Genomic DNA, 10,832 nt, shown 5'->3' on the forward strand with positions numbered 1-10,832 from the left:
CAGGACTCTAGAAGCACAAGTGTTCATGACCTTGTACTGGATCCTATAGATTAAAGCTGTTGGGATTGATCCTTCTTTCATGTCAAGGCCATGAAAGTGGATGTTTGAGAACAGAGAGTCGATTATGTTTCTATCCATCAGACTCACTGTTTTGTTTGGATAACAATTAAAATATACTGGACCTTGTCCTAGGCTGGTTTCGACTGTTCCAATTAGGGAGTCTTCAAATTTATTATGCCTAATATCTCTTAGACACATCAGCACTACTGCATCTATGCCCATGTCTATTAAGGGCTTGATGGCTACTTGTACACAGCCGATGTGTAAATATTTATATTTTCGACTATGTTCATAAATTGAAATTTTTGAAAGTAAATGGAATTCTTCCCCTATGTCTTGCCCTAGAGGAATATTGTTTTCTACCGTTTTGATTATATAATCAAAGTTGTGCTTATCTTTCATTGTTTCAGGAACATATAGTTGATCCTGAGGGATTTCTGGGATGTTCCAGTCATCCATGTTTTGATTGATATCTTCGAATCAGACTTCTTCATCGAAGAGATTGTGTTTAGGGGCGACCTCTTGGGTCTGGTTATCTTGATCGTTTAATAAGTTTGAATTTCTGGAAGAAGTTGATGAAGAGGAATTAGAACGAAAGGAAATACGCAAAAAAGAACGCAATAATCTTGACATGATTATAAAATCCTCTAATATCTTCGTCCTCATTTGGTTCCATAGAAATATTTCCATAAGTAAATATGTAACAAAATTTTTTGGATCTGAATTATTTTTAAGAAAAACTCTTTTTTTTTTTTGAAAAATAGTTTGAACAGGAATCCTATAGCCACTAGTATATTATGTCATGATATTTTGGTTAAACAATACACCTTAGCCTTACTGCCCTTTATCCACCACGGGTCTTACTGCTACAGTACCATTCAACTAAAATATTAGACTGCAGTACTTCCAGGAAGTACTGTTTAAACATCTACTGTACAAATTAAAATAAAATATGACTCATACTATACAAGGTGTCAGATCCATAAACTTTGCTATCATACGCCCTTACGGACTGCATTCCTACTTCCCCATCAGGCTCTGATACCAGAGATCAGCAGAAAGGATACAAACGAACAGATAGGAAGTAAGAGTAATGCAATATGACAAATGCAGAAATTTAAAATTTGTAAAACAGTTATCAAGGGCACACCGAAATCCGGCTTACAAACCCAGGTTTTTGAAAACAAAGAAACCGAAGCGGCGGCAGAGCCGCACAGGATCGGTGAAGGGAGAAGGGAGATGTGAAAAATAAAACTTTGAATTTATTGAAATCGAAAGAAAAGCTTACAAAGAGGTTTTCCCTAGGCAGAGCTTCTCTCTCTAAGACCTGATTTTGAGACTATCTGAAAGGGTGCGTCACAAAGGGAACGAGGACTCCTTTAAATAGACCCAATATTTTACTGTTTCAACAGTATCGGTAATGTTTACCGGAACTGTTACAAAAACTTTTTCAAATTACATTATTATCGGGAACCGAATAATTAGTTACAATAATTCATGATTACTACAACTAACTAATCATTGTCTAACGATATACCAAAACAGTCATCCTCATTCTGGTAGAATGGATCATCTTCCTAGTCATCATTATTCTCAGATGATTCGGCCTCCTTCTTGGGGGGTTCTTCTTCTTCTTCCTGTTGAAGTAGTTGGAGAACTTCCTTAAGATTCTGAGCAAGACTCTCTTTAGATTTTGAGCTTGCTAAGAATGCTGCAAGTTGAGACTTTTGATTCAGAAACAGAGATGTCTCTAGATTAGCAGGCTAGAGAAACTCAGGGTTGCTCTGAAACCAGTTCTTGACTTGTTCTGGAGCATCCTTTGAGGTATCGAATTGTGACCACCACTTTACAAAGGCATGTCTCTGCAATGGTGGATATTGTTTGCTGTTTTCGGCTTTTCCATATCTATATTGCCATGAAAAAATCCATGACAAGGCACAACTGGAAAAGTACTTTAAATCTGCCGGAATTCTTGATTCCTTGCTATTGAAGAGCTTGGTGAATTGTTGGAATCCTTGTTGGACTTCTTCTGGAAATATCTGCGGAGTTGGTCCGAAGTAGTTCCACCATTGGAGGAACCAATTTGGAAAATTATACACAGTGTTATTCTTGAAGTAAATTAGCCATGAATGCTTAAATTTACTATTTTGATGCCAGAACACATTGGTCCAGGCATCAATGTAGTCCCAATAATTATATCTTGCAGGATCAAAAGGTGCAGAAATTTTTTGGGTTGGTTTAAGTTTGAGCCATAATGTCGTGGCTACATAACCTTTAGGATTTGGATTGTGGAATGGGTATTTAGATTTGGATCTTTGGGGTCTTTGAAGTGTTTAATAGATACTAAGTTTGTATCTATTAGAATGAATTCGTAGAATTTTCTGGTTTTATTTGTGGCTGTTGGCCTATAATGGAATCCTGGGGGGAATACTTTGGCAGTTGCCTTGAAAGGATTCTTGTCCCAGTATTCTGGTTCCATTTGTAAAACATTGAAGAATTTGTTTTTTGAAATATAGCTATTGCTGGGTTGTGGTGTTGATTCTTGTTGAGTCAACGGTTGGCTTGGTTTTTGGTTACAGACAGTTTTAGTCTGTTTGGCCTTTTGGATTTGTTTTTGTAGGTCTGTTTCAGAATCATCATCTAATTCTGAGGCCATTTCTGCCCAGGTCTTTTTGGCCAATTTTGGTACTCTGGTGAGGCCTATGTCTTCTAAGGCCAGGAGAGTTTGTATTGACCAGGCATAGTCAGCCACAGTCTGTTTTGTTGTTGTTGGTTTTGGGGATTCCTGAGTTGATGACTCAGGTTTTATCTGGGTCAATGACCTTTCAAGCTTTCCTTTCTGGGTTGATGACCCAGTCTGAGTAGGTGACCCAGAAGATGATGTAGTTGCCTTCTTGGTTATTGGCTCTGGTAGAGCCAACATAACATCTTTTCCTTTGGTACTGGATCTTCCTCCTCTGCCGGAGGAGCTAGACACCTTAGGAGGCATCGGGAATTTTCTGTAAAAATTCACGAGTGAGGTAGTCAAGTAGAGAGTTTGAAGAGCCCTTGATATATTCTATGTTAAAATCAAAGACGCTTAAAATTGCTTGCCATCTTGCAAAAATTTGTTTCAAGGCAAGGTTTTTTACATTCTTTTGGGCAATATTGAAGGAGTTCTTCATTCATTTGGATTGGTCTAGCTTTTGTGGGAATTTGTTTTTCCCTAAAATCTTTCTCATAAGGAAGATCAACAATATGTTTCTTTCTGTCCCAAAACGCATGTGGCAATTCAGAACAAACAGTTGATTCTATATGACTTAATAAAGATTGGATTTTCTCTTTTATTTGGGGTTTTCCTAATTGTACTTGGATATTATTAAACGATACTTCTTCTTTTAAGAAGTTAATTTGATTAATCTTATTTTCTATAAAATTTATATTTCTGGAGATTGGTTTAGTAGAAAAATAAAATATAATTTTCCTTCCTAAATAACTTGTAGTTATTCCTTCATTAGATATTTGGATGGGAAATAAAGCTCTTATGAAGGGAGTTCCTAGGATTACTTCGTTCTTAAGGTTTTTTACCAGAAGAAAGTTTGTGTTAATCCTAAGACCTTGGTTTTCAATAATTGCATTTGATAACTTAAAGTTAATTTTTAATTTTGAGTCGTTTGTTGTACTAAGTTTCTCTGAGGTTTTCTTAAAGAATTTTGTAGGAATTAATCCTTCTAAAATACAGTTTGAGTCAGCCCCTGTGTCGAATAGGGCCATTGTTTCTAGAACAAAATCATTAAGAATTATTTTTATGTTTATGTAAATTTTTTGGATTTTAATCTTGTTGATTAATCCCATAAACATATCGTCTTCTAGATTTTCTGGTTGATTTTCTTCACTGTTGGTGTTTTCAGAATCACTTTCTTCCTCAAGTTGAGAAAGAATGATCTGATGAATTTCTTGTTGTTGACGAAGTTCTTTTACTTCTCTTTTTAGATTGTTTATTTCTGTTTGGAGATCCTGGATAGTCGTTGGTTTGGTTGAAGAGTTTTCCAATCTCTTGAGTATGTTACTTACATCAAACTTGTTGTTTGTAATAAAATCTTTTTGTCTAGGTTTGACTTCTAAGGTCTTCTTGAGTTTTTCCAGAAAAACCTTCTTTTCCTGAGGATTGGGGATGGAATTAATTGCTTCAAACAAGAGATCTTGTTCTCTTGTTAGAGTATTGATTTTCTTATCATCATCATCCGTTGATGATAATTGGTCATATTGTTGGATTAAGTTTAGATTTTCGTCGGAAAGTACGGAGGATGAAGTTTCTATTTCTGTTTCTTCCTTCGAAGTTTCTATGAGTAAATTGTTTATTTGTTCTTCGATTGTGGGCTCTAGGTTAAGATTTCTTAATTTTTTCTTTAATCTACAATACTTACTAATGTGGCCTTGTTTTCCACAATTGTAGCATGCTATTTTTTATTTTATTTTTTGCTTAGGATTTTCTATTTCCTTACTAGTTGAGGGTTTTTGAGAGTATCTTCCTTTTGAAAATCTTCTTCTATTGGCTAGTTTATGATCTTGGTTTTCTTTCCTAGAGGTTTGTTTCTTCTTTTGTTTTGAGATCCGTTTTGACTGCGCTGTAAATTTTTTATTTCTCCTCATTAGTGAGATAATTATCCCACCATCCTTTCAGTTGTCCAGAAAATCTTGCCACCAAGATGTCTATAATGGTCTCTTCTGAACATTCGAGGGAGGTTTGGTAAGCCGTAGCCACCATGGTCATATGTTGGAGTGTATTCATGATATTATACTCCGTTTGTGCATCTATGTTCCATTCGTAGATGTTGTTTGCACTAAAACTCTTGAAATTGTTTTCTCCTCTTTCTTCTAATAGAAGGTCAGGGGCAGTTGGACGTTGATAATATAATTTGGAAGGTGTTTTCCAATGTTTGGAATTAATTGGATTTATATTCTTTTCTGACACTGATCCTATCTCAGTTGTGTTATCTGAGTTTTGGTCACTATCTTCATTAATAACATTAATTAATTTGGAGGTACTTCTTGTTACCATTTTGGAAGTATTTTCCGAGGTTTGGGGAGTTTCCGAAATGACCTTAAGTAAACTACCAATCTTGTTTAGTAATTCACTATGATTGTCACCTACTCCTTCAACTAAGGATTTAGTTTTCCTAAGTTCTCTAATCTTTCGCTTAGCTTTCTCACTAACTTTGAAAGGTTTGAACAGTGGTTTTTCAATGGGAATACTTGGAGAGGTTTCTTCAACCGATTTTTGCTTAGGAACTACCTTAGTTTTAATGGTTTCTCCTAAAATTTGTAAATATTTATTGGTGTAGTTTGCCTGTTCCATTAGGCTTTTAATATCTTCAGAGGTTACTTCCTAATTAATATCTTTTGTTTTAAATGGGGTTGCCATTACAGGTTTGTTGTTACTATCTTTGATATTCGGGAGTTGATATTTGGCCGTGGGAGGTAATTCTGATTGGATTATCTCACCATCTCTTACTTGCCAGTTGGTTATAAGGTTTGTTGATGGATCACCTATGATGTCTTGCTTCCATGGGTAATCTATATCTTTTTTGATGGTGTAAGCATGGAACCAATCAAAGAAAAGGACATTAACTTTGACCCTTTCGACAAATTCGTAGAACTTGTCTTGGATTTGTTTTCTGTTTGTACCCTTGTAATTCTGGAAAAACCATCTCCTTTGAGGCTCATTCGCCGGAGAATAAAAATCTTTCCTAAGGGTTTCCTTATCAATGCTAAAGTTGTCAGATAACATCATAAGGTTCCATAGAAGAGTATGTTGGGGATTGGATCGACTTTTGGTCGTCCTCCTGATCTTGGTTGTAGGTCGTTCTTGGTATGCTAGAAGTGGTATCTAGTCCTTGGAGGTTTACAGTAGGGAACTGGTTATGTAACTCAGATCTGGTTAGTCCTACTGGGATTGAACGGGTTCTAACCGAAAAAGACCTTCTGGCTGACTCATATTCAGACCTAGAGGCTTCTATCCTTGATGAGAAGGAATTTCTCCTATTGAAGGTTATTTCTACCTTTCCGAAGTTATCCTGTTTAATGTCTTCAATAATTGGAGCGGGTCGGGGATCAGACGGTGTGGCCTTCTCCATGACCCATTTTTCGGGGAGAGTTACTTCATCCCATTTTATTATTCTTTTTAAAGAGATGTTGGCTTTTGTCATATCTGTAATAAATAAGGTTGTTTCTCCCTTTTGTGGTTGTAACAGGACTCTAGAAGCACAAGTGTTCATGACCTTGTACTGGATCCTATAGATTAAAGCTGCTGGGAATTGATCCTTCTTTCATGTCAAGGCCATGAAAGTGGATGCTTAAGAACAGAGAGTCGAGAATGTTTCTGTCCATCAGACTCACTGTTTTGTTTGGATAACAATTAAAATATACTGGACCTTGTCCTAGGCTGGTTTCGACTGTTCCAATTAGCGAGTCTTCAAATTTATTATGCCTAATATCTCTTAGACACATCAGCACTGCTGCATCTATGCCCATGTCTATTAAGGGCTTGATGGCTACTTGTACACAGCCGATGTGTAAATATTTATATTTTCGACTATGTTCATAAATTGAATTTTTTGAAAGTAAATGGAATTCTTCCCCTATGTCTTACCCTAGAGGAATATTGTTTTCTACCGTTTTGATTATATAATCAAAGTTGTGCTTATCTTTCATTGTTTCGGGAACATATAGTTGATCCTGAGGGATTTCTGGGATGTTCCAATCATCCATGTTTTGATTGATATCTTCGAATCGGACTTCCTTATCGAAGAGATTGTGTTTAGGGGCAACCTCTTGGGTCTGGTTATCTTGATCGTTTAATAAGTTTGAATTTCTGGAAGAAGTTGATGAAGAGGAATTAGACCGAAAGGAAATACACAAAAAAGAACGCAATAATCTTGACATGATTATAAAATCCTCTAATATCTTCGCCCTCATTTGGTTCCATAGAAATATTTCTGTAAGTAAATATGTAACAAAATTTTTTGGATCTGAATTATTTTTGAGAAAAACTCTTTTTTTTTTAAGTACCAAATCTAAATACCCATTCCACAATCCAAATCCTAAAGGTTATGCAGCCACGACATTATGGCTCAAACTTAAACCAACCGAAAAAAATTTCTGCACCTTTTGATCCTGCAAGATATAATTATTGGGACTACATTAACGCCTAGACCAATGTGTTCTGGCATCAAAATAGTAAATTTAAGCATTCATGGCTAATTTACTTCAAGAATAACACTGTGTATAATGTTCCAAATTGGTTCCTCCAATGGTGGAACTACTTCGGACCAATTCCGCAGATATTTCCAGAAGAAGTCCAAAAAGGATTCCAACAATTCACCAAGCTCTACAAATTAAAATAAAATATGACTCATACTATACAAGGTGTCAGATCCATAAACTTTGCTATCATACGCCCTTACGGACTGTATTCCTACTTCCCCATCAGGCTCTGATACCAGAGATCAGCAGAAATGATACAAACGGACAGATAGGATGTAAGAGTAATGCAATATGACAAATGCAGAAATTTAAAACCTGTAAAATAGTTATCAGGGGATATATATATATACATCTTTCATTAATTAAGTTTATCAATTCGAGCACAGACTTCCCTATCAACTAACTACATTCATGATCCCAAAACACTAAGTTTAGGTTGTCCTCCTTGTTAGGGACCTTAATTTCAAGCTTGTATCTATACATAAAAGTTGATCATAAATAATTTGAAAGTTGAACTTAAATTGTCTAAAAAATGCTTAATCCAAAAGGACAGAGAAAACACACCTTGGAACATATTTTTCATTCTGTTTTCCACACTGACATACAAAAGTTGATTTTCATTTTTCGTCTTTTTATTGTAATTTTTGCATCCTTCATAGCACCAACCACTGCTGCCAACATTAAATGTGGCAAATGTCCCTACAATGACAATATCTATTTCTTAGTCATAGAAATTTTTTAATCTATGAAAATAAAAAATAATTTTTTTTTTAAATTGAAAACATGAATATGGTAATAGATTAGTACACACCTCATTAAAATGATAGATTTCAGAAATAGACATCATTTTTGCATTAGAAAGGAACTTGTCTTTCTTTGAATACTATGAGCTAACAATGCATTATGAGCTTCCAATGAACTGAGAGCTTTGAGAAAACTGGATCATATTTTCAACTTCACTTGATAGTTCATCAAGTTCAGCACTACTCAAACTACAATAGATGAAATTTAAATGCTCATTATAAATCGTTGTAATTGAAAAATGTAAAAAAAAAATAGAAAGCATGATAGATAGATATCATTAAGGGATACATAAACTTGTTTTTAAATGTTTCAATCTCTTCATCCTTTCATTGATGATCAGCTTTGGGCCATACTTGGAAATGTATATGCTTGATAGATAGATTTCTATCATAAAAAATTAAAAAGGAACAATCAATTTGTTAATTAAAAATGAAAAAGGAGTAATCCAAATTAGTGGAATGAACATGTTTGAAACTTGTGTATCCTTGATTTTAGCTTGTGTCTAAGATAATAATTATCCACAATTATTTTTATCTCAATAGTATGGCATAAGCTTGATGGCGTGTCCCTCTCAAAGAGTACATTGCATTAAATCTCCACTACAGTGACATTAGAATGAAAATGTTATAATACACAAATTAGTACAATTAGATGTCAATTTGTAATGGTAGATTGAAATAAAACATAATGTCACCTTAGATCTTTTATAGTAATGACAATTCTGTTAGGATCTCGATTTAAGTCATCAAAATTGATAGCATGCAAAGCACCAATCACATCTATGGACAGATCCAAATTTTTTGAAACATATGAAAATTGAAAACAAACTAATAACACATTAAAATTCAAGTATGAAATATAAAACATTACCAATTAACATATCCCCTTGATAATTTCACTACTAGAAATAGGATTTTAACATCGGTTATTAATTGATGGTGAAAGTACCAACGTTGAAAGTAATATCGTTAACATCGATTTTTCAAAATCGATGTTAACAAAAAAATGACAACAGACGTCGGTTATCACAAAACAACACTACTACAAAAAGCAGTTTTAACATCGACAGATTAACATTGGTTTTTGACAAAACCGATGTTAACATAAATACGGTGGCATAATTATAAATAATGTGTATCTGTTAACGTATGATCAGTTAACATTGGTTTTTTGAATAAAACCGATGTTAACGTTAACATCAATTTGTTAACATCGGTTTCTTATTGAAAACCGATGTTGAAATTACATTTTAAATTATATTTGACGTGGCCTATTTTGCTTGTGCTCTCTTCTTCTCCGTGTATTCTCTCGCACTCTCTTCTTCTCCGTTAACATCAAAGTTTGTTATTCTCCATTGCGCTGAAAACCGTGACAGGTATGTTTCGTTTCATCTACCTGTGTTGTTCTATTGAATAGCTAGGTCTATTTCTGGAACCTTTGGTTAACCTAAGGACCTTTTTTGGTTTCTGGTGCAAGGATTGGGGAACTCGTGGTGACCTGAGACCCATTGTCGCTGCCATTGAATAGTTGAGTCTCGCTGCCATTGTCGGTGTTGGGTTCGAGGTAAGCTTCATGTCTTCATTGTAACTTTGTGCTTCTGCGTACGTGCTCTTTGTGCTCACTTCTCTTTGAAGCATGTTTATGTTCCCATTGTAATTTGTTCTTATGAAAACTAGTTGGTTATAGATTGTTAGTTAGTTTGTTAATTAGTTACTACTACTAGGGTTTGGAATGCAGCTAGTTGGTTATAGATTAGCTAGATTATTAATTATAGTGTCAAAGCTAAAATAAAAGATATACAGACCATGTTTTGCGGTTGAAGGCCTAGATCTCTGGACACCCAAAGAAGCAAGGTTGTAGTTAGCTCTCCTACAGTCGATTACAGGAGCAGGATCCATACAAGCTCTCATGGCAGCTTCTGGTTCACGAAAAGTAACCTGAAATGATAATCATTAATAAACATGAATTCATATATAGTTAGCACAAGAAGGAAGATGAATTTGACAAAGCCAATGAGAGGCTAGTGAAAAAAAACATGTAATATACTTCATTTAGATGTGAGATCTAGGTAGCTAGCTACTGGTATATAATAATAATTCAAGAATATAATTTATTATGCTATATATATAGTGATATAGAGAGATAAGGGATAGAGAATAAAAGAAGATAATTAAGCATACATATCCATAGCCTTTAGATCTTCCAATGGCTTTGTTAGAGATGACAACAGCCTCCAAGATCTCACCAAATTGCTCAAAATAGTACTTCATTGTCTCCTTTTGAGTCTCCCAGACCAAGCCTCCAACAAACACCTTAGTGTATGTTGTGTCACCAAACTAGCCAGCCAAATTAACTGGAGTCATCTTGAATATTATGGATCCAATCAAAAACACACTTCCTCTGTCTTGTTGGATGGATGATCATAATCTTATTATTATCCAGTGTTATTTTCTTTTTTGTCAAACAATGAGTGTATATATAGACAGACAGATCTAAGTGATGGGGGCAGGAGAAGATAAGAAATACCCACTGAATTTAGAGGGATGAGAAATAACCACTGGTATTAGTAACCTTTTTTCACTTGAGAAATGATTAAAACAAAACTCCACTTTCTGTTCCCAGATTCTCTCAATTTCATTTCTCTTAGAAACTCTTTCAAATTGTAATTAGGAGGAAATAATAAGAGTGAAAATGGTTTCCAAATAAATCCCGAGTCAGAAAAA

General features: G+C 34.8%; 1 pseudogene; it reads right to left on the reverse strand.

Moving 5' to 3' along the window:
- Positions 1-8,206: 8,206 nt before the first annotated feature.
- On the reverse strand, positions 8,207-10,472 carry LOC106799519 (probable RNA-binding protein ARP1; annotated as a pseudogene).
- Positions 10,473-10,832: the final 360 nt, after the last annotated feature.

The sequence above is a fragment of the Glycine max genome, chromosome 1, assembly GCF_000004515.6.
Source record: "Glycine max cultivar Williams 82 chromosome 1, Glycine_max_v4.0, whole genome shotgun sequence".
Lineage (NCBI taxonomy): Eukaryota > Viridiplantae > Streptophyta > Magnoliopsida > Fabales > Fabaceae > Glycine > Glycine max.